This window comes from Diceros bicornis (assembly GCF_020826845.1).
Source record: "Diceros bicornis minor isolate mBicDic1 chromosome 27 unlocalized genomic scaffold, mDicBic1.mat.cur SUPER_27_unloc_1, whole genome shotgun sequence".
Lineage (NCBI taxonomy): Eukaryota > Metazoa > Chordata > Mammalia > Perissodactyla > Rhinocerotidae > Diceros > Diceros bicornis.
In genome coordinates this window covers 1,326,095-1,351,982 of record NW_026690889.1, presented here as the reverse complement: position 1 = coordinate 1,351,982, position 25,888 = coordinate 1,326,095, and the positions used below count along the sequence as shown (strand labels likewise).

The following is a 25,888-nucleotide window of genomic DNA, read 5'->3' as shown; positions in this document are numbered from 1 at the left end:
CCTGAATTCTGATAGACAAAAGCATAGTTGCCGTGATTAGCGTAACTTAAAATAGGCAAGTCCAATCGTCAAATGCTATATAAATATACACTGCATGACAGTTTCAAGTAGAACCAAGTTGGCTCTGCTACACTTTCATGTCACTCAAAGGTTAGGCGAGGGAATGGTTTCTTGTGAGTCATTTTTTTTAAATAAGGAAGATCAGCCCTGAGCTAACACCCACTGCCAATCCTCCTCTTTTTGCTGAGTAAGATTGGCCCTGGGCTAACATCCGTGCCCATCTTCCTCTACTTTATATGGGAGGCCGCCACAGCATGGCTTGATAAGTGGCACGTCAGTCTGCACCCAGGATCCGAACCTTCGAACCCCAAGCAGCCGAAGCAGAGCGTGTGAACTCAACCGCTATGCCACAGGGCTGGCCCCAGCGGTGTTTTTTAACACTCAGTAAGCAATGCCAGTGTGAGAAGCTGTCATATCTCATGGGTTAACCAACACCCTCAACTTCTACCCCTCTCACCTGTTGACCCCGTCCTCTGCTCCCCCAAAACTGTACCTAATGCAGAGGTGCTTCTGAGGACTGTTCACAGTTCCTGTGGCTCTGGCGGAGTCTCCAGCAGTATCCAGCAGCTCAGCACTGCTCCTTGGCAACACGCAAATGGGCCAGCTCTAAGCAAGATCTGACTGAGGAATGGTATAAGGTAGTCATCCAGGAGGAATTTTGTTCACACGGCCCCCAAAAGAACTCTGAAAATCTATGCACATATTTTTAAAGAACATCTAAACATTTTTAACATAAGTTTAAACATTTGAGAAAGGGACATGATTTCTAACGCTCTGATACATATTTATTGGAACCTCAGGGCTGCAGGTTTCCCTCATTCATCTATGGAAAATGTCTGCTATATAACATAATTGGCAGAGCCAATTGTCATTTACAGGCCAGTCAACCAATAAGACTTTCTGTTAAAACAAGTCTGACTTCGTTTTTCAATCAAATATGAAGATAGTCCTGGTGGCAACCATCTACCTTCTGAGTGCTTAAAAGGAACAGATAAATACAGCACAGAGCCTTGTCACGTGCTCGGCCCTTGAATGAATAGGGAAGAAGAGAGGAGAACTGGCAGGCATCACCCATGTTCAAAGGCAGATCAGTTTCAAGAACCGGATGGAAGTTGAGGGTCTGAAATTGAATCCACTGAAACACTCTCTGCCCTGAGAAGCCGGGTATGTGCACAGTGGGGAGACTGCTGGGAAAAAGAACTTAAATTCCTCTCTGAAAGTATCTAACATGATACAAATATAAGGCAGTATTTCTAAACAAAAACTCTCTGCATTTCTCTGAGGCATCCTAAGCCTTTGTCAATATCTTAAAACAGGTTTCAAGTTCTCTTCATCAATATGGAGGATCAACAATTAGAGATCATAAACTTGCTTGAGTAGCCAACCTCATGTGTAATCTTGGACAGTTCTAGCATCCCAGGAATCGGTTCTACATTTTCTCTAGTCCTTAGAATTAGGTGCTCTTGTTTTGACTCTCTGCCCTTATTTTATAATCTCTTAGTATATGTTTGACCCAGTCTAAATTAGTCATCTTTCACCCTAAAGTTCCTAGATTCCTCCCCATGTTATTACTGGGCCTTATGCTTCTGTTCTGATTCTCTGGCCCTTTTAGTGCCAGAAGGGGACACGCCTTTAAAAAAAAAACAAAAAACTCCAACTGCCAAGGTTACCAAGTTGTGCAAAAGAGGAGCTGCTTATGCAAACTGCTTCAGACTTTTATACGGGAAGGAAGAGTGCAAAGTCACACTGGAAATGCATTTTGCAAATCTCTCTCCCCTAGTGTTTCTGGAGTAAAAGGTTTTAAGTAAATTACTGACAATGGGCAAAAAAAACACATGGAAAAAAACACTTTATTAGGTGCTTTCTCTTCTTTAGGAAGAGAATTTTGGTCCTTTCAGAGGAGGCTCCAAGTAATTCGACAATGCCCAGTTTTCTTCAGTTGCTGCAAGTGGATCCCACGGTGGGTGCTCTGGAAAGCACCTTGGGGGCGAACGGGTCTGAGGCCGCTCATGATCAAGGTCGTCCAATCCACTTGCAAAGTTGAGAATCTTGCCGTGTCACCCTAGCAGCAGGTCTGTGTTCCCCTCCAAAGAGCCCACCACCTGGCACACCCCACCTCCACTCGGGCCCCAGCCACCAGGTAACGTCGGGCCCCAGCCACCAGGTAACGTCGGGCGCTTTAGGAGGTGCTGCTGCGGGGCCGCTGCAGACGCAACCGCCGGGGAAGAGGCGAGGACAGGGGTGGATGCTGCAGGCGCGCGCGCAGGTGCTCGCGCACCCACAAACACACACAGGCTCGGGGTGCGCGGAGGACGGGGGAGGGGCGGGGACGGCCTTACCAGATCAATGAACGTCAGGAATTCCCAGCTCCCTCCGTAGGTCTGATGCGAGGGCATGTCGATGGCCTTGTAGTTGCACGGGATGGAGCAGTAGGACAGCAGGATCGCCACCACAGCACCTGGCAGGGGACAAGCGCCATGTCCGCCAGAGGCCTGGGCGGGCGCGGCGGCGCCGAGGGCGGGCGGGAGCGCAGGGCGGGGGCGGGCGCCGTGGGAACCCGGGCGCGGCCGGCGGGGCGGGCGGGGGCTGCGGCGGGGCGCCCCCGGGGGACGGCGCGACCGCGGGCGCCCGGCGACCTGCGCGGGCGGGGCGATTGCGGGCACTGCTGGCGGCCGGGCGGCGTGGCGTCAGCTCTTTCGTCGCCTCCGTCGTTCTGCTCCTGCGTTCGCGGGGCCCCGGGACACCCGACCGGGGGCGCCCCCTAGGCGTCCCGGCGGTGGGTGGGTGGCCGCCGAGCGCGCTCGAGCTCCGGGGCCGCGGCTGGTGGCGTCTGGCGGGCGGAGAGCGACGCGGCCCGGAGAGGGAGGTCGGCAAACCTGCACTGAAGGAGGGGACCCCAGTGTAGACAAACGTTCCAGCCGGGGCATTGCAGCGGAGGTCAAGGGTGGCTCCTGTGGCCAACTGGGGTGCTCTGTGGCCACAGGAGGTGGAGGCGTGAACTTGGGGTGTAAGCCCGCGCCCCGGTGCCCCCGAGTGACTTGCTTTATTTTGGACCCAATTGAATTTTCAGTGTTAAACTACTATTAATCACTATGAAATTCCCTTATAAATTCTATTCCAGTGCCTTGCACTTTTCCACGGGAACTTTATAAATATCATATCAGTATATAATATAACAAGACAGGCTATGCACTTTGGACGAGAGGTGTATACGTGAAAGATTATAAAGGAAAGAGTGTCAGATAACTTTCTGCTACAAGATTACATTCAGCTTAAAAACAAATCATTCTGAGTTTGGATGTAAAACCCGGTGTGTAATTTGATACTAATCTTTTGAGGGTTAAACGGGTTTTGCCCTTTTACTTATTTGTTTTTTCCTACACTACAATACCAGGGCTTCATGGAAGGAAAATAAATATCAACTGGATTCCCTCTGCCTTCCAGTAAATGTTGTCACGCTGAAGTTGCATCAGTCTGTGGGCAGCATTTTTTTTTTTTATCATGATCGTATTTCAGCCAACCAGATGCAGGGTCAGATGATGAAAAGACCACATAGGTATTTCCTGTGGATCCATTTAAAACAGGTGTCCTCTCCAAATAGTCTCTGAGTCAGAGGATGTGGAGGGAGGGTGCAGGGAAAGCCGAGTGTTAGAGAGAAAGGAGCAACTCATGAATGTTTTCCTGAATTTTTCCAATGAAGCTCTAAACCAAAATAAAGAAACCCCGTAGATTTCTTTCATTGGCCGTATAATTATGCTAATAGAAATTGATGTCACAAAAATCAAGATAATTCCAAGAAGATTCTACTGGCATAAAATTATTTATTATTGGCAATTTCTACTTTTATTTTTATGGAAAAGTTGGGTCTATTTTTTTAATTGTTTATCCATGTTACATGTTCATAAGATTGCAAAATTAAAAAGTAGATCTATTGAAGATCTGTCTTACTAGGTCCTTAATAAAGTTTTATGAGTTAGAGTGATGTCCTCAGTGTTTGATATACCTTCCTACCTTACAATTTAGAAACTCATTAATGAGACTCTCTGTCCTTATCGTTACAAAATATAATAATATTTTCATAAAGTCATTTAAAATTTTATTCTATGGTCAGTTTCTTTTTAAATAACTATAGGACTAAAATAAGTGATTTGAACTTATTCTAATGTGTTTGCTTTTGTTATTTTGTGATTTTCTAACCACAGTAAGATAGTGAGTTTTGTGTTTGTTCTTTAATCAAACATCTGCATAAATTTTGATTCAAATATTTTATGAGACTGTCAGTCTACAATATCTGGAACTTCTTGGTAACTGTGTATTAACAAGTCCGGGTTGCTCTTTTTGCTCTTTAGACCATATCTAATAATTTTAGTTATGCTTTAAAGGTATTCTTTGTGAAAAAATATTAAGCTATACACAGTTTGTGTTTTTACAGTGTAAAAATACAATGGGGTGTTGCTTTTAAAACATCACTCAGTAGGTTATCCCTTTTTATGAACTATAATACTTTATTCATTGATAAGTATTTACATGATGATTCCATATTCGAGTTACAGAATACTGTTTTTTATTGTATAGAAGAAATATCTGCATGTCACTTTTTTGTCTTTTTCATTCTACCATACAGTTAGTGGGGATGGAGGAGAATAGCCTTATCCAGTTGAGTGTCATGGAAACATATTTCCCAAGGGCAGATTTCTAGGCCCTGTTTTAGCTTCTCATTACATTAGTGTACTTGGATGATTGTAACAGCTCCTACTCTTTATATGTGGGCTGAAGATATTCTTCCTTAAGAACTTCTAAAAGCGGACACAGACTCCCCACTCCTTTCTATTTTGGAGGGGAGGGTGTCTGACATACTGGTGATGATAATCCTCGCTAATTTGGGAAATGACAGGGACCCCTGGGTCTCCCTTATGTTGTATTCCAAGAAGCCAACTTCATACAGCCATGTGTCTTGGCTTAACAATTCAGGAGGAAGAATCGTGTTCATGCATATCCTTACAATATTCAATGTTAATGCTATTTCCTTTGGTTCTGTATTTACATTAGATAAGCATTTTCTAACGATATCAATATAGATGAGCAATTCGTTTTTCCCCCTTTACATTTCTCTGCACAACAAGGGTAGAAGTTGGGATGTATCCCTTTGAGACATTTGGGCATCACAGAAAAGACACTGTGGGTTTCTTATTTTTTCTTCATTATAAAAGTAGCTTATTTATGATATTAAAATAGGAAAGTTTAAAAAAAATTACCCCCACTCTCACCAACCAGAGAAAACACTGCAAATATTTTAGCATGTACCTGCCAGTCTCTTTATAATATGTAGCTAGTTATGACACACTGTGTAACAATTTGCATCAAGCAGATTTGTTTGCTTTAAATTTAATAAGAAAGTTTCCTTATTATTTAAAATTCTTTGTAAAAATCACGTCTAGTGATTGCATAGTATGACATAATATGAACTTACCATATTTTGCTTAAACTTTTCTCTGCTTTGGGATATTTAGGTGTTTCTAGTTTCTCACTATAAATACACTATAATGTCTGCATTTTGTGTTGAGAAAGCCACTTTTTAAGGATTTTTTGTAGCCCAAAACCAGTTAGGAAACCACCCTTTTATAATCTAATGCGTATATTTCTTTACACGTGTTTATATGAACTGAGGTGCCAAGGAGAGCTCTTTCACACTAGAGGGCAGTTGGGAAAGATTAAGATCTAAGTAAAAGAAGTAGGTGCAAGTCACTCTTTTTTCCAGCCGTTGATGCTCATTACAGATTTTAAAAATCGCCTTGGATATGAAACATAGTGCCAATGCATTTCATCAGTCAGATTTTTTGCTGGTAACCAGAAAGAGCTATTTACAGCCTAAATGAGCAGCAGCTACTAACAGCTGTGCTGAGGCTGCTGGTTGCAACAGTTTTCGCAGATTTAAAAATGGACTGTATTTGCTGTAGAGAACTCCGCTAAATTATGAGATTTCTAAACACTAAGGATTCTATGGAGCGTCATTGATAAGCTTTAGAAAAAGTAGTGTTGAGATTAGGCTCGAGTCGCTGGCTAGATCTCATACAGATCTGAGACATCCTCCTCGCTCCCTGAAGGCTGTCGGTGCATTTGCCTGGAATGCTATCTCTTTGTGTGTGTATATCCAGACCCAGCACATCTGGCAGGACTTGGTATGAGTCCACTTTGACAGTCCCTCTTTGGGACGTAGGATGTGGTCTTCCTGCTCTGAACGACCCACGTGGATGGCTTACTGGTGATTCAAATTCTACATGTACTCACTATATCCTTCTTAGAAACTACCCACTCTGCAGAGTCCGCAGTCTCCGGAAACAGCACCAGCATGCTGTTAGAAACATTAGGATGGAGCCAGATGGCCTGGGGGTGCCAGTCTCTTAGTGGTGTTAAAATGTCTCTGGAAGTGTAGCAAGGGAAGGTAATCCACTTGCCAGAATTCTTCTCGTGGAGGGGACTGTGTGTTGTTAGAAGAAACACTTTCATAAACTATGGTGGATGGGGGTGGTTGGTAAGAGAGACCTTCTAAAGCATTCTACAATAACAGTATGCCATTGCTAAATTTCTTCTCCCCAATGGGAGTTGGGGTAACTGCAGAGCTTTTGTTTTTCTGAGTGGACTGTATACATGAATTTAGGACTAGAACTCTATTGCTCTGTGTAGTGGAGGAGAGGCAGACCACCACCAGGAGGGTCTTTGTTTCCCAAAGCCTTTAGCCTCTTGTCTAAATAAATGTTGAGCAGGTATTTAAAAGACATTTCAGGGGGCCTGCCCAGTGGCATAGCAGTTAAGATCGCACACTCCCATTCTGCTGCCCGGGGTTCGCAGGTTCGGATCCTGGGTGCCGACCAACGCACCACTTGTCAAGCCATGCTGTGGCGGCATCCCACATAAAGTAGAGGAAGGTGGGCATGGATGTTAGCCCAGGGCCAATCTTCCTTAGCAAAAAGAGGAGGATTGGCAACAGATGTTAGCTAGGGCTAATCTTCCTCATTAAAAAAAAAAAAAAGACATTTCAGAGGTCTTAAACTCAAATCCTTTAGAGCCCAGGCACGTATCATAATTAAGTAAAGCTAGATGTAAGGTAATAGGGCATAATTGGGCCTACAAAAAACTAAAGTAAATGCCCTACCTAGATGCACTTCAATTCAAACTTTTTAACATTGTGTGAGACAAAATAAAAGAAAAGCACACTTGCAGAAAAGCTAGATTCAGCTGCACGTAAAGACTTTTGGATTATCCTTTTGAAAGAGTGCCATGTGAACATCTTACCCAGAGTGTCCAAAAAACCCTGTCCCTCACTCCTCCTCCTCAGCTGCAAGAGTTAAGATTACTTTGGCTGTAATTGATAACCCTATTCCTTGAGGCAGGATGGAGGAAAATATGAAGACAGGCCAAAAGGGCACATGTACACTGTCCCTTGAAGATGGTTTGCCGAGGAAGCTGTCAGACACCAATCCACCTACACCTCATTGGCCAGCACCCTTCCACATGGCCAAAGCTAGGAATAGCAGCCTCCCTTCTGGGTGGCCATGTGCCCAGCCCGAAATCAGGGCTCAATTAGTATGGAAGGAGGATGTTACGGGTTGAATTGTGTCCCCCAAAAAGATATGCTGAGGTCCTAATCCCCAGTACCTCAGAAAGTAGCCTTATTTGGAAATAAGGTCATTGCAGATGTAATTAGTTAAGATGACATCATACTGGCATAGGGTGAGCCCTAATCAAACATGACTGGTGTCCTTATAAGAAGGCGGAGACACACAGGGAGAGTGCCACGTGATGATGGAGGCAGAGATTGGAGTCATGACAAGCCAAGGGATGTCAAGGATTGCAGACAGTCACCAGAAGTTAGGAGAGAGGCCTGGCACAGATTCTCCCTCACAGACCTCGGAAGAAACCAACCCTACCGACACCATGATGTGTAGCCTCCAGAACTATGAGACAATCAATTTCTGTTGTTTTACGCCATCCAGTTTGTGCTACTTTGCTAATGGCATCTCTAGGAAAGTAATACAGGGGAGAAAACAGATATTGGAAGATCACTAACAGTTTCTGCTACAACATCCAATCAACAGTCAAATTCTAGTAATTTATTCTCTGAAACATTTCTCAAATATGAGCCTTCATTTCTCTTTCTATCGCTGTTGCCTCATTGAATAAGCTCTAACTGGCTTCCTGCCTCCATTGTTGCATCTCCACATCACCCTTATCACTGCCTAGAATTATCTTCCTGAAACTATAGATCAGATTATATCACTCTTCTCCTCAAAAATAATCAGTGATTCCCCACAGGCTACAAGAAACCTCAGTATTTCAACTTTCATTCCTGCTCCTTTTAAAATAATTATGCATTCCATTATCATGGGAATACTTATTTTTCCCCCAAACTCAACATTTACTTTTAGTCTTTCATGCCTCTCAGGCACTAATGATTCACATCACCTTCTCCATCTATTAAAATTCTACTCATCTCTCAAGACCCAGCTCTGGCAGAAATTCTCTAATAATGTCTACATTTGCAAATACTTTGCCAACTAGGAAGCACTTGCACCTTATACTAAATGGCGATCGTAGCATCTTCTAATGGGGGAGCCCGTGATCATCCCTGGCACGACCACCGTCACCCTCCTATCACGGGATTACCCTGAGATGCCCTTCACATGGAAGTAGCCAATCCATAGGGGACATAGTTGTCAGAAAGTGTTCCCTCTCTTTTGTGAGATGGAAAGCATATTACCCAATAGATTGAGATCACGTGAAGCAGCTAACTAAACTATCCCCTTGGGTCCTAGACTCTGTCCATAGAAGGCAAATCTTTGGGGGACCTGGTAGCCTCTGCAGCAAGGCAATGTCACAGAATGTGGAATGCAGGGATGGTGGGATGGGTTGCCACTTCTTACCATATTAAGCAACTTTCCCCCAGAATGAAGGTCAGCTAAAACGTCTGCAGCCCATTTATTGGCCCTCTGTGTTAGTTATCCTCAAAGGTAGTTAAAAGTCTGTTTTAGAAACACTTGTAATAAACATCCAGCACGAAAGAGGAGTTCGATAAAATTAAACCAAATACCATCATTTTGTTTTCAGGAAACATGTGATCTGCCATGAGAGGTGGCAGCATTAGGCAGTCTCACCAAGTGCCAGGAGCCAGTCTAAATTGTCTGTGAAGGTGGCCAACTGAGGGCAGAGAGAACTCTCACTTCCCTCGTCCTGAGGGAAGACCCTGGTCGCCAAGCAGGCCTGCTGGAGCCAAGGCTACTTCTGACGCCTCGCCCCCCAGGAGCTGAGCATGTAGTTTTCATTCCTCTCAAGAATTCCTGTGTCAAAAAATGCAGGTGAATGGTCCACATCACTGACGGCTGCGCTCTGAACATAGAAGAAGATAGCGGACCCACAAGGATGTTTGGAAGATTGCCTGGGAATGCAATGATCCGGCTGGGCCAAGCCATGGTTCTGAGAAAGTTGGAAACTGCTGGAAGGATTTCCGAGAAATAGTTCACTAGTGCAGCCCTTCTCATCTCTATTTTTTCCTGCTTTATTGTGTACATGATGGCTGGAGCTGCAGTAGCCATCTTGTAAGCATGAGGAAAAGAATCAGAGGATCACAGAGATCTTGCCCTGACATCCATAACCTGCTGAACCAATGCCAGCAGTGGCCTCCTTCCAGAATTCTTGTGATGTGAGAAAAATAACCTCCTATTTATTAAAGCAATGTAGTAGAGTGTTCTGTTACATGCAGCTAAATAATGGTAGAAGGAGATGTTTGGGGTTATTTCCTGGCATGCTTCAAAAGTGCTAAATCATGGGATAGTGGGATAGTACTAAGGAGACTAGGGTTCAAATTTATGTATTTTTTATTTAATAAACACTCACATAACACTTACTGTGGGCCAGGCTCTGATCTAAGCACTTTACAAATATTAACTCATTTTAGCCGCACTGAGGGTGCTTACTTACTATTATCATCTCCATTTTACATAAGAAGAAATGGAGGAATAGAGAAAATTAGGTAAAGTACTCAAGGTCACACAGCCAGTAAATGGCACAGCTGGGATCTGAAACCGTGTATTTTGATTCTTTTTTTTTTGCTGAGGAAGGTTTGCCCTGAGCTAACATCCTTTGCCAATCTTCCTCTTGTTGTATGTGAGCTGCATGAGAATTTTATTTTATTCTATTTCTATCATCTCTTACTACATCAATTATACTTCTTTTTAAAATTCTTTTAGAGGTTGTCCTAGATTTTGCAATATACACTTACAACTAATCCAAGTCTACTTTCAAGTAACACTATACCACTTCACAGGCAGTGGAAGTGCCTTATAACAGAGTATTCCCAATTCTCCCCTCCTGTGCCTTATAATATTTCTATCATTCATTTCACTCATCCATAAGCTATAATCACCAAATACATTGTTGTTATTATTATTTTAAATAAACTCTTATCTGTTGAATAATTAAGAATAAGAAAAATAAAATACTTTTTTTACCTTTATTTATTCCTTCTCTAACACTCTTCCTTTCTTTATGTAGATTCTAGTTTCTGACTTATATCATGTTCCTTCCCTCTGAAGAACTTCTTTGAACATTTCTTTCAAAGCAGATCTACTGGCTTTGAGAACAAATTCCCTCAATCTTTGTTTGTCTGAGAAGGTCTTTGTTTCTCCTTTATTTATGAAGGATAACTTTGCTGTACACAGAATCCTAGGTTGGTGTTTTTTTACTTTCAACACTTTGAATATTTTACTTTATGTTCTTATTTGCATGGTTTCTTGCTAACAGGGTAATTTGGATCCAACTTAGTCCCAATTTTCAAGAATAACTCTCAAAGCAATGATTTATTGTTTTTTCATGTCCTTTCCTTTAATAACTTTTTTTATGTAGTACTTTATAACCTCTTTGATGCCAGAAAATACTATATTCCCCCCTGGTCTTTTTTCCTTCTCCATCCATCATTCTGAAAAAGGAAAATGTACTCAACTCAAGGTCCAAATCAACTGTCTTTGTTTCTCTGACTTTCATTGACATCTACCCCAGCTTCATCCTCATCACCTGTCACTACTAACACCCCAAACAGGCTGCCTCCTCTGTAGTAGCAACTTCTTATACTATTTATCAAATCATATTATGCCTACTTTTATAGGACTTCTCCCTCCTAATACATATACATTATGGGTTCTTCAAGAGAGGACAGTGCTTTAATTAATACAAATGCCCAGAACTCTTTTGGGAAGCTGTGACCCTTTGGAGTATTGGAGTAACTTAAAAGAAAACCATTGAGTGCCATGGACAGATCGTTAACATCCCTTTTTTTGTACTTGTTCTGAAGCAATTGAGAAGGGAAACAGCTACAAATTAATATCAATTGTATTACTGGTAAAGCTGGCAAAAATGAGAATACCCTTATGAAACTGTCAACATCTCTTACTGGGACAGAGCTTGACCCAACAATTTGACTCTATTAAGAAGAGAAGAATGTGGGTATCCTGCAAGGACACTCATCTGAAAGAGAATCAGAAAATAGGCTTCTTTCTCATTTTCACCAGTTGGAGAAGTCACTCCTCACCAGGAGTCATGAGCATGAGAAGAAGGGTGCAAATTGTCTAATACATTGAGGAAAGAAGAAGAAATTCCTATTTGGTGGGTTAGCAGGAACCCTGAGAACATTGGGAAAAAAAGACAAAGGCTAGTAAAATTAAAAATTGATATATGAGTTGTAATTTCTAAGGCAATCACTTAAAAGATGGTAAAAACAAAACAAAACAAAAAAACCAATATAATCTTTAGTTAATACAGAGAACAAATGCCCAACTTACATATAATGATGAGAAAAGACGTTGGGCCCACATGGAAAATCTGGGATAATATCCCCATTTTAAGGTCAGTTCATTGGCAGCCTTAATTCCCCTTTGCCATATAACCTAACATATTCACAGGTTCTGAGGGTTATGACGTGGATATCTTTGGGGGGCCATTATTGTGCCTACCATAATGTCTCTCGCAGAGTTTGTCAGAACAAGTAGGTAAGAAAAATATAGCTGTAAAAGATTTTAATAACTCAACTAAGAAATGATTTAAAAGTCTACAGAGAGCTCTATCAGCCAATATATAGAACATTTATAAAAATTATCACTAGATCACAAATAAAATCTCATCCAAAAGTAGAAAGCATACTGAATGCTGTAGCCTTCCTCTACCATGTCAAATCCCCAGATGTGCCCTAAAAATATATAATTAATGAAGAAACCCAGAACTTCTCTGGGAAACAAAAAAAAGGTGCCTCAGTGGATCAGAAGCTGTATTGAATAACTGAAGGATGGAAAACAAATACAATCAACTGAAGAGGAAATGTGTAGTCAACATGCATCCAGGGTAGGCATTTATAAAAGAGTTCTTCATGCCCTGGGTTGGCAGATGCAGTGGGCAGGAAGAAGACATCAGGAGTAATGGACTTGGTGATTAGTTGGGGTACTTCAGCAAGAGCAACCAGATGAGTCAACCCCTCTGCACACTTGCACCCCCAGAACAGGCAGCAGCCTGCAGGTGGGAGCAGTGCCCATGGCCGCATGGGTCAGAGTGCCCTGGATGCTGGAACCCCCATTCCCAGTTGTTTGCTACCAAAAAAATGTATACAGTACTCAGAAGAATATGCTTATCCTTAAATGTATTTATGAGGAAAGAAAGATTTTAAATAAATTTTCAACCCAGTAATATAGAAAAATAGAAACCAAAAAATATTATTTGAACAATTTAAAAAGACCTTTAAACATACATAAACTTTGGCAAAATATGCTAATGTTTACTTCAAAAGTCTGTTTCCATGAACATAAGTGAGTTTGGCCTCACTTTGCATTTCTAATCCTATGATTTTTGGATTTAGTATTAAGATTATAAAATAAGCTGGGTAATTTTCTAAAATTTGGTATAGAATAAGGGTTACCTATTTCTTGATGGCTTGTTAAAAACTTGCTTGCAAAACCATTTGAGTCCAGAGTCTTTTGGGCAGTGGGTGGTCAAGGATTATTCTGACTAGCAGTTCAATTTCTTTGTGTGTGTGTGTGTGTGTGTGTGTGTGTGTGTGTGTGTGTGTTAGGAAGATCAGCCCTTAGCTAACATCCATGCCAATCCTCCTCTTTTTGCTGAGGAAGACAAGCCCTGAGCCAACATCTATTGTCAATCCTCCTCCTTTTTTTCCCTTTTTCTCCCCAAAGCCCCAGTAGATAGTTGTATGTCATAGTCGCACATCTTTCTAGTTGCCGTATGTGGGATGCGGCCTCAGCATGGCTGGAGAAGTGGTGCATCAGTGCACGCCCGGGATCCGAACCCGGGCCGCCAGTAGCAGAGTGCACGCACTTAACCACTAAGGCACGGGGCTGGCCCCAGCAGTTCAATTTCTTTAATGATTGCGCAAATTTTGTATTTCTACTTGGGTCAATTATATGAATTACATTTTAAATAATCTTGTCCGTTTCATCTAACTTCTCAAAATCATTAGCATAAAGTTATTGATATATTAGCTCATGATTTATTAATTCTCTCTCATATCTGTACTTATATATCATTCTTAATATCATTTCAGTGTGACTTCTTTTTCTTCTTGATCAGCCCTACCAGAAGTTTCTCTGACTTATTAATCTTTTCAAAGTCTGTTTTTATTTCATTATATTCTATCTTTAAATTTATTATCCTAATTCTGCAATTTTTAGGTGTATTGCTTTCTAACTATTTGAGTTGAACATTTACCTAATTTGTTTCCAATAGTTCATATTTTTAAATACATTCCTCCTGACCTTTAGCTGTATCCCGCATGCTTTGGTATATGTTGATTTCTAATATCAGTGCAGAGTCCGCAGATGACATGATTTCTGTTGTGATGATTCTTATAATTTATTTATATTTCTTTGGTGACATGGCAATATTGGTAAATGTTCAATGTATGATTGAGAAGAACATGTTTTTCATTTGAGTAGGATTCTATTCAAATATATTAGATCATGCTCATTAATTGCACTTTCAAATATTCAAACTTTAAAAGTCAAATATGAATGTCTATGTTTTTAAATGTGAGTTGTTTTACCAGCTTGTATTTACTCTGCAATTTATACATGTTGTCCCATGTATGTGACACGAATGGACTAGTTTTTCCATTTGTTTTGTTTCCTGACGTCTCCCCTTTATTTCCTTCGCTGTTTTGAAGGTTACGTGTTTTATTTCTACTGTTTGAGTGCCGACATTTGAAATTGAACATACATATCTACCGTTATATTTTTCTCACAAAGTATAAAATTAAGCAATATCTCTGTTTTGCCTTTGAACAGCTCAAGGACCTTAGCATTCTCTAGCTTCCCCTTCATCTTCCTCCGTCTCGTGTTTCACGTTACTATAGATATTTTATTTCCACCTTGTTTTTAACATAAGTATAATTCTATTATTACTTAGTGAATGATGATTTAGATTTGCTAATATATTTTTCTGATTCTTTTTTTTTTTGAGGAAGATCAGCCCTGTGCTAACATCTCCCAATCCTCTTTTTTTTTTTTTTTCTGAGGAAGACTGGCCCTGGGCTAACATCTGTGCCCATCTTCCTCCACTTTACATGGGATGCCGCCAGAGCACACCTTGCCAAGCGGTGCGTCGGTGCGCGCCCGGGATCCGAACCGGTGAACCCTGGGCCGCCGCAGCGGAGTTCGCACACTTAACCGCTTGTGCCACCGGGCCGGCCCCTCTGATTCTTGCACACCCTGTTACTTCTTGTGTCATGTTTCTTCTTTCAGTATTGATACTTTTTTGCTGAATTATATCTTTCAATAATTCTTTCAATGGGTACCTGTTGAGAATAAATTCTCTTAGGTTTTTAAATGTCTGGGAAAATCTATTTTGCAATAAGTCTTGAATAATATTGATAAGGGATTAAATTATAAATTGAAGGTAAACTTTCTTTATTATTTTAAATATATTTTACCATTGTTTTCTAGAATTAATTGATTCTGTTGTCAGTCTACTTGTCATTTCTTATGGATACTCTATACTTTCTCCTTGGTACCTTGCAGGTTTTCTCTTTATTATTGATGTTATGCATGATATTATGTATCTAGATGTGGAATGTATATTTAACAGGTTTGTGCATTTTCAATATTTATTCAGTGTCTAGAAAATTTCCAGGTCCTGTTCACATACCCTGTTGGAGATTTCCTCTCCTTCATCCCCTTTATTCTCTTCTTTGGAGGCTCCTATAGTAAACTTCTTCCAGCAGACCTCCAGGTCCCCTAAATTCTCTTTCATATTTTCTATCTCCTTGTCCCTCTGTGTTGATTTCAGATTTTTCTTCTCGAATCTCTCTTCCAATTCACTGGTTTACTTTTACGCTGTGTTCAACCTACTATTGATTCTTGTAATGAGTTTTTCTTATTTGAACAATCACGTATTTTTCACTTTTAGTATTTCAATTAGGTTCTTTCCTATATTCACTTATTTTTGATCCAGTCATGGCTTTCCTTTTGTGGACCAAATACTTTCTTTATTTCTTTGAATGATTTTAAACATATTAATATTAACATCTCTTTCTATGAGTCTTATATTTTTACTTCCTTGGAAATTAATTTTTCTTCTTATTGGGTCCATGGTTTGTCTTCCATGATAATTAGCTCCTTCATATTTTTAGAGTTCATCACATGCTCTGGAGCCTTGTTATTGAACAGTTTTGTGTTATTTTTGCTTTCGCTCTATGAGATTCAACAGATCAGAAGGAATTTTTACTTGGTTTCATGACTCGGTGTGTCTGAACCTATGTGAATGTATTTCATCCTTGCCCAAAGGCAGGTAGTTTGATTTAGCTCTCAAACTCCAGCTGAAGGGTGGAAAATTTCAATCCCTATTCACAGAAGTGTCAGTGATTCCCTGCTCTCTGCTTTATGCAAGGAATCCAGTGCCTGGAGTCTTGATTCTGATTCATCGAGAGCTTAAAATCCTCAGCTCCTGACGTGTCTATACAGGTCCTCAATGAGAAGGCCCCAGAGGATGTTACGGATCCTTAGAAAATACAACTCCATGGAAGATGAGTTCACACTCAATAAGTGCAGTATGGTACTAGTCACTAGTGGTAATATGCAAATAACAGAACAGAGGTTGAAAGGATACACAACAAATCAATAACTAGAGTTGCTACTAGAGATGGGACTGAAGGAAATTGCTTTATCTACATTATATGACTCTTTCACAATAATAATATATTTATATGCAACTTGTGTAATTAAAAACTTTATATATTTGAAAATTAATAATACGTACAGGAAATATATTTTGATTCAATGCAATAAACATAGACATTAACATTAAAAAGAGTCAACTATTCAATATCACCTGGAGATAAAAATATGATCTTCTAGATAACTCCTGTAACAAAGAGGAAGAAAACCTGATAACATAATGTAATTGTAGGAGATGTAGCCAAATTATAACTTAGAAAAAATTTTGTTAAAAATAACTTATATAACTGAAATTAAAAAAGAGCAAAATAAATCAAAAGAGAGGAAAGGATCTAAAAGCAATGATTGAAACAAGAGAAGACCAAACATTAGAGTTTATTGATAAAAACAGTGAGCTGTTATTTCAAAAACTGTAAAAACAAAACAAAATGAACAAACAAATCAACCCCTGGTAAGTCTAGCCAAAATAAAATTCGAGAGAACACAAATATAATATCAGGAAAGAGAAAAAGGATATTAAAAAAAGGAAATTACAATTTTAAAATGAAATTTGTACACTTACCTGCAAATAAAAGTTTAAAATAGATTTTTTTCCTAGGAAACTACAAACAACTGAGTTTAACTGAACGTAATCTAAGAAGCCTAAATAGATTAATAGCCATGGAAAAGCTGCAAATTTTAGCAAAACCCCTATCAAATGGTTCTGGGCCTTGTTGGTTTCTTCAGAAATTTTTATCTAATATTTAATAAACGGTTAAATTCTATATTATTTAACTGTTGCAAAGCTTTTTTTAAAAGCTCTAAAAAGCCTAACTTTGATATCGTAAACTTAAAAAAATTATCACAAAACCGTGAGCCCATCTCTCTGAAAAGCACAAATGAAAATGATCTGTTACGAAACAGCAAACCCAGCAGTAGATTAAAAGAATAATGTAGTGCACCTGATCAATTTGTTCAGGAACACAAAAACCACGCAACGTTAGAAATATGCTGATATAATTTCAGTGGATGGTGAAAGGGCGTTTTCTAAATTTCAACATTCCCTCTGATTAAAGTTCCCAGTGAGCTATGAAAGAAGCAAACTTTCTTCACTTGATAAGGAGTATTTTCCAGAAGTCCAGAGCAAATATAGTACTTAATACTAAAATATCAAAAATAAGACATTGAAGTCATAAATAAAATAAATCTTTCTGCTAATACCACTATCAGTCAACAATATTGTGGAACTTCTAACCGATGAAAGAATATAAGAAAAGGAAATGAAGTATACATATTGGGAAAAAAATGTACGATCACTTACCAAAAATTATATAATTTCCTTGGAGCAAAACCAAGAAAATTATTTGATATCTTAATAGCAACAGAAAGTGAGTACAGAGAAACAGTCAATACAAGAATAACATAACAAAAATCAATAACAAGTTTGAAAATGAAATGGGAGAGAAGGCTCATTAACAACACTAATAAACACACCTAGCCTAGAAATAAATCCAACAAGAAAGACACAAGACCGTTAATGAAATGCAGTCATGTATTGCTTAACAACAAGAATATGTTCTGAGAAATGCATTGTTAGGCGATTTTGTTGTTGTGCCAACATCATAGAGTGTACTTACACACACCTAGATCGTATAGCCTACTACACGCCTAGGCTACATGGTATAGCCTATTCGTCCTAGGCTACAAACCTGTACAGCATGTTACTGTATTGAACACTGTAGGCAATTGTAACACAGTGGTAAGTATTTGTGTAACTAAACATATCTAAACGTAGAAAAGGTATGGTAAAATATGGTATAAAAGATAAAAAATGGTACACTGTGAGGGCACTTACCGTGAATGGAGCTTGCAGGACTGGAATTGAGTCAATGAGTGATGGTGAGTGAATGTGAAGGCCTAGGACATGACTGTCACTACTGTAGACTTTATAACACTGTACACTTAGGCTGCACTAAATTTATAAGAATATATTTTTCTTTCTTCAATAATAAATTAACCTTAGCTTACTGTAACTTTCTTATTTTATAAACTTTTTTTAACTTAGTGACTCTTTAGTAATAACACAGCTTAAAACACAAACGCATTGTACAGCTGTTAAAATGGCTACGATGTCACTAGGTGATGGGAATTTTTCAGCTCCATTATAATCTTATGAGACCACTGTCGTGTATACATGGTCTGTCATTGACTGAAACATCATTATGCAGCGCATGACTGTACAAAAAGCAAACTGAAATAAAGAACAAACATAACCATACTGGGGAAAGAGTATAAAGTGATAAATTATAATAAAGTTATTGCAACTCAGTTAAAAACTAAATGTAGCATTTTAAGAACCTTGAAAATTTAATTTTAATTGTATTTGGAAAAGAATACATAAATTAGAGCATTCAAGAAAAATATAAAAAAGATTAATGAATTTTTGACTTGTAATTTATTAGAATATATTATATAAATTAGTAATTAAAATATCCTGATACTAATAGAGATACAAAACAATAGATCAATAGACCTTGATTTATATGGGATTTGCTATACGATAAAAATGACAGTTCGCGTCAATGGAAAAAAGACGTATTATTCAACAAATGGGGTGTGAAATTTGGCTATCCAATTGGGAAGAAATGAATTTACATTCCTATATCAAAACCATATCCTAAATTGTCTCCAGAGCAATTAATGCTTTATCCATAACAAAAATAAGACATTTACCAGGAGAAAATAATTTTTATGTGGGGAACACCTTGCTGTAGGTATATAACATCATGATAAACACTATAAAGAAAAAGATGAACAGAAGTGACTATATAAACAAAAATAAAAGACAAACGACAAAAGGAGAGAAATTTAACAGTCAACGTGTTACAATTCTCTCTCTTACAAATCTGAGATAAAGGAAAACACCACTACAGGAAATATACAAAAAATATGACAAAATTCACAAAATAACTACACGTGATCATTAAACATATCTTTTAAAAGATACTTAAACTCAGTTATAATTAAATAAAAGTAAATTTCACTTAGACTGGCAAAGACTAAAAAGGATTAGAAATTTACAATATTAGGTATGACAACAGGGAAATAAGGATTTTCATACATTCTTGGTGCAAGTATAAATTAGAAAAATATTTTGTCCTAGTAATTTCTAGGAATTTACCGTGGAGAAATATTGCCCCAAGTAATTGAAGATACATGTATAATGATATTACCTTCAGCAAAAACATCAAAGTAATCCAAATGTCCGTGACCAAGGGACTGGTTAAATGAATTATGATATCTCCATATGATTGAGTGGAATACTATGCAGCTATTAAAAAGAATGGAGTGAGTCTGTGTGTATTGATATAAAAAGATGCCCAATGTATATTGTTAACTAAAAAGAAAGTGCAAGTCACACACACACGCACACACACACACACCACACATACACACTATGATGTATTTTTTGGTAGTACTTGTACATACATGTTTGCATAAACACAGTCAAAAAGCTGGAAGGATATACACCAAATGTGATTAGCAGTTTTCTCCGAGGGATGGAGTGGAGATTTTCACTGTTTTCTTCTTTTGAATGATTTTTGCAATATAAAACAAAGAAAAGTAAAAACTAAGAAATATATGGTACAAATGGTAACTCAAAGCTAAACTTGCACCTAGCTCTGACTTTAAATGCCAGAAGAGAAGAAACTTTGAAAGAATACAGCTTAGGCTAGTCCTAAATCTCTGGAATCCAGTAAATTTCATAGTTTTTTTCCTTGACTTCTCCGCTGATTTCACTGGGATTATCTGCTACACAGATTGACGGCGAGTCCAAAGGGCATTGTCTATGATCAGGATGCCAGTGTGTGGCGCTAGAGAGTCACCAAGCCCCAAACGAAACTCAAGCGCTATAGCAGGGTAGGGTTCCCCAGTCAACAAAACCAGGAACCCGTGCCTGCCAAGACAATAATCAGACCTATGGAGCCATTTTTATAATCATCTCTCAATACTCTTCCATTGTTCCATGGACCATCGCTGAAGGGCATGTGAGATGACAGCAGTTGAATCAGGTAAAACCACCTAAGGTTGGGCAGAAGAGATGCTCTGAGGACATGAAAACACACCTTTAATGTAGCAGGACACTGACTTGCAGGGGATGGAAAGAATATTAGGAATTGACTTGGGTAGCTCTTTTGGAACACAGACCTCCTGTAGAAGCAGAAGTTTCCTCCGAGAAAATGGCAGCAAATAGGACTGCAGCCACAAAATAAAGAACAGTCCAGAAAATACAAATGAGCATGTCTCTTCCTACAAGTAACTATATATCTTTATAGCATCACCTTCAAGCCTCGCAAATTTCATTGCCTCTACAGTTTTATAACTCTTCGGAGAGACGATTTAAAAAACACCACTGTTCACGAATAAGATTTTAGCGCATATACATAGTTATAAATAGTGAGATTAGATGGGAGGGAAATCCATACAGTGGTAAAATTAGTTTATAAATTTTTAACTAGCTAGTGCTTTCATCTAAGTAAAAGAATCACGATTTTTTTCTCAGCATTTCCTTTTAAAGAGATAATAAAATTAGGCTGTAAAAGGATTCACAACATCCTGCTGGAACAATAGATGATCAAGTCCAGGCAAATTGTCATTGGCACACACTTGTCTTTCTCCTGATGGGAAGGGAAATTTCAAGAAAAACTCTGCAAAGTAATTTTTATAGAGTGAAGGTAATTGTGCATTAAAATGTGCATTTGACTGGATTCAGGCCCAGTTCTGCTATTTATTAATACATGGAATTGCTTAGCTCATCTTGGACAGCCTCTACAAACCCTGAACCTCAAAATCAATTTTTTTATCAAAAGATGGGACTGAACTAGATGTTTATAGTTATCAACACATACATGTTATGTTGTAGATTTTCAACAAGTTGTAGATTTTTCAACAAAATGCTACAGTGTATATATATCCAAGTTACTAATTCACAAAGAGTTGATAAATAATGTTAGAATGAGGAGGAATCCCAAAAGGACCTATTTAAATAAGGACTTCAAATCTATTAAAATTAAAAATAAAAAAAAACATGGGAATGAGGAAAAGCAGCAGCAGCAGAAGGAGGGAGAGGGAAAGAGAAAAAGAAAAGGCATCGAGGAAAGAAAGAAGGAAAGAAAGACGTGCGAGAGTAAATTAAATTTAGAATGATTTCCAGATTTAATCTAAAAACTAATCTTTATTGACAAAAGTAAATTTATTCTGTTTTTTCAATGGTACTGTTTTTAAAATGTGCTTTTTTCAAATTAATAAAAGTATTTTTTCAAATTAATGTTTATTCTATTTGAAGTCATAGTATATGTTATTGTTTGTTCTCAAAACAATACAAAGAGAGTTGTATGTAGGAAAACAGCCTAGTTTTGGTATAAGCTTTTTAAATAATTATTATAAGTTTTTGTATATGATATACACAAACTATACGCGTAAATGTCATATTACCAGGAAGACATTTTGAGTTGTGTAATAACAAAAACACCCAGATCCCAAATCAAATAAATTAGAAATGCTGTTTCCTCATTGAACGGGGAAAAGTGTTTATAAGAGAAAGAGGTAGATAAGGAGTCTGATTTTTTAAAACTAAACTTTTATTTTTGAATAGTTTTAGACTTATGGAAAAGTTTCGAAGATAGGACAGAAGAATTACTATGCACCCTGGACTCAGTTTCTCCTATTGTTAGCATCTTACATTTTAGGATACATTTGAAACAAATAATGTACAATGGATACATTCTAATTAACTAACGTGCCTACTTTATTCGGATGTCCTTCATTTGTACCCAATGAGCTTTGTCTGTCCCAGGATCCCATTCAGGATACCACATGACATTTAGTCGGCACGTCTGCTGATGTGAGCCTCTGTAATTCCCAGTTCCCCACAACCAGGCATCCTGCCTTCCCATTCACTGGAGCGACTCCAGCCCTGAGCCAGGCCATCTTTCAGCGGCTCTAGTCCCGTGGGCAGAAGGCTTCTCCTCCAGTTCCATCTTCATGACACTGACCTCATACTGAAGGCGTCTGCTGAGGGAGCAATTGGGTCCTGAAGTCAGGCTCCTTGGTGCTCTGTTCCAGCAACTGATTTTCTGAGACTCCTTGCTTTTTATTGGACCTAGGATAAAATGTCTCCAGCTGAACTTTGACTTTTGCACTCAGGCCCTAGGCACAACCTCCCTTGGGTGCCATGTTCTTAAAAGGTGGTCTTGTCCCCAAACCCACCTTTCTAGGTGCCTCTGATTCTAAACTTGGGCTTCTGCTTTAATCCAATTCGAGATCTTTGTTCAATAACCTACATGGTTTCTCTCAGAAAACTAGGAGCTTGTTTTTTTCGAGGCAAACCTCCTGCCAGATATTGAATCCTGTCCCTGAAATCCAGCCCACCAGCTAAGGCCCTCCTTCCCCGTGGACCCTGGGTCTCCTGTGGCTAGGACCCACACACTCATTGAGACATTGGTGTTGTGTCATGGGTGTCCACTCTCACCCATTCCTCTAATGCACTCCCTACATGAAGGTGATGATGGCCAGAGGCCGCCCTGGTTCCTGGCACAGAGGATGTACTCAATCAATTTTCTCTGAGTAAATGCCCATGAGCCTGAGGCCAGGCTGTAAGCCCTAACTCAGGTCAGCTTTCCCGGAGCAGGGTGGGCCCTTCTTCTGTCAGGCCTGGCTCCTCCCTGCCTGTCCTGTACGACTGGGAGTCATTGGCCACACTCTCCAAATGAAATACTCCTTTAACCCAACAACTCAGCAAAAGAGGGAAACTCATTCTTTGAATGAAAAAAAATTTAGGAACATTTGGGGGCTATTTCCTGACTTTACCAAATATGTGTTAAATTCTATAGTGTGTTTTATAATTTTACTAACCAGGATTATAATAGTTATTGTCTTTAATAGTGATCTTTCCTTGTTTAAGGCTACAGAAGTCATGATTGGCAAATTTGGTGAAGGTAAACCATTTGCCTTAGCTCTTTTTATTGGACACAAAATTGATTAATAAAAATTTGAAAATCAAATACAAATATCTGGAAATACTAAAACCACTGGTTATGTAAATATAAAATTCTATTCATTTAGGGATACTTTTTCTAGCAAAAATATTTATTTAATTTGAAAAATCTGAACAAGTATTATTTTTTACCCAATTTCTAAAATCAGATTTAGCAGCTAACATAACCCATAATTCCTATAACAATTTCAAAGAATAGGATCTGTTGATAAACACTATCTAGAAGATGTTTTTCTTATATTCCATTGATTTTAGTTTGTAATTAATGTTTATTGTTTTTTGATAAAGTTATTCTCTATTTGTAATTATTGACACCTTTATATTTAAATGTGTCTGTAGTCTAGACAGGATACACTTATTTGCATGATAAATAATAGGTAAATGATTAGTGTGCCATTTGCCATTAATGTGATTGATGGACTCCCCACTGCACTCCTTCTCTGTTCCTATTGTGGCTCTGACGCCAGTGGTCTCCGCCATTGTACGATGCCTGTCTCACAATGAACGGGGCTCCTCGTGTGTCTTAAATTTGCTCTTTTCGTTTTGCCATTTCACAAAGTGGTGTTTAAAATGGAGCTTCAAATCAGGACGTGTTTTGCTCTATTACCACTTTGCTACATAAAATTTATTTTTCAGAGGCAGAATCTTGGGGCTATGTAGTAGGAGGTGTGAGAGAAGAGAAACTAGAATAGAAGTGGCTTTTTATGGCTGGGTTTCCTGAGGTGATGCAAAATGACAGAGTGGAGCATCCCCTTTCTCCTGTGCAAGTTCCCAGAGCTTGTAAAGGGTGACCGCAAGGCTGAGAATTTCAGGTGGACCTCAGGGAGGGTGAGAAGCCCTTCTGCCCATCCAGCAAATATCCATGCATCACTTGTACTCATATTGATATTAAGAGAAATCTAGTGTATGTTTGTGAACATCCTTGTTTTGCTTCTACCAAGAACAAGATACAAAGAACAGGCTTAAATTAAAGGTATTATGTATTGTATATATATATATCTCCATATATTATATAATTCATATATATATATATATTTAATTGCAATGAGAACTAGATTAAAATTGGGAAAAAATATATCCATGATTACAGGATATAAAGTACTAAACAAACCGAGTGTCCAGATCTTGGTTTCTAATACTGTTCTCCAGTAAAAGGAACCAGGCTCCTTAGAAAACTCGTTGATTCTAGGACTGGGGCAGGAAATATACAAGATGAACCTGGAGTAGTTTGTAGTGTCATAAAGGAAGGAGGTGCTCCAAAAAAAAAAAAAAACCCAAAGTTGGAGGTATGGCAAAGGGACACAGGAACCAACAGAAAGAGCTCCCAACGGCCAAGGCTGGAACAATTTGAGCAAGAAAAGATATAATGTAGTACTGAATTGTAACCCAAAGTATTTAACAAATATCCATGAGTTCATACTGACATAAATAAATAATTGAATAGATAACGAACCCAGGTAGAAGAATTCCAAAGAGTTTGTATAGATACTGCCCCCTCAAGGAGGTGGAGATAACTTCCATTCCTTAAATATGGGCTACTTATAGTGACTTCCTTCCAAAGAGCACAGTGTGGAAAGAGGGAAGAGTAACCTCACAGTGGAGAAACCTTAAGAACTATGACCTCAGCCAAGTGATCAAGCTTAACATCATCAGTGGTAAGTCATGTTGACAGCATGTACGCTTGATGTGATTGATGAAAATGGTACTCTACCTCTGTGTTCTTCTTCCCACAAATTCACAACCTCACATCTGAATAAAGTATGCACTTTATATAATAATGTATCAATATTGACTCATCAGTTGTGACAAATGTACTAACGTCAGGTGTTAATAATTGGAGAAACTGGGTGCAGGGGTTATGGGACTCTTCTGTACTGTCTTTGCAACGTTCCTGTAAATCTAAAACTATTCTAGATTAAAAAGTTCATTTAAAAATAAAATTTTAGGGCTGGCCCCGTGGCTTAGCCATTAAGTGCGCCCGTTGCGCTGCTGGTGGCCCGGGTTCGGATCCCGGGCGCGCAACGACGCGCCATTTCTCTGGCCATGCTGAGGCCGCGTCCCACATACAGCAACTAGAAGGATGTGCAACTATGATGTACAACTATTTACTGGGGCTTTGGGGAAAAAAATAAATAAAATTAAAAAATAAAAAACATAAAAAATAAATAAAATTTTAGAAATAAAAAAAAGTACTAGACCGCAATATCAAAGTAGAGAGAAGTGCTCCTTCATAAAACTCTAATGATCCAAGATGCAGACTAAAAATTACACATAAATCTGTTTAGAATTAATCAGTAGAGCAAAAAGTTAGGGAAAATTGGGGAAAAATAAGAATAAAAGTATCATATTGTCATACAGTATAATATTAGGCAGCCCTTTGACGTTAATTTTTGAAAGGTATAATGGCATAGGAAAATGCATGTGAAGTAATATTAAATGAAAAGATGATACAAAGTTGTACATATAATATGAACAACAAATATATTGCAAACAATTAGAAAACTGGGCAAAGAATATAGTTGAGCAAAAAAAAAATTTTAATGGAAAAGGAGATACATTTGAAAATATTTTT

General features: G+C 38.7%; 1 protein-coding gene and 1 pseudogene across 1 annotated transcript in view; both read right to left on the bottom strand.

The window, feature by feature from the left end:
• Positions 1-25,888, bottom strand: part of LOC131401949 (centrosomal protein kizuna-like) — a 263,865-nt gene that overhangs the window by 139,301 nt on the left and 98,676 nt on the right. The window lies entirely within an intron of this gene.
• LOC131401962 (androgen-induced gene 1 protein-like) lies at positions 1,893-2,690 on the bottom strand (annotated as a pseudogene).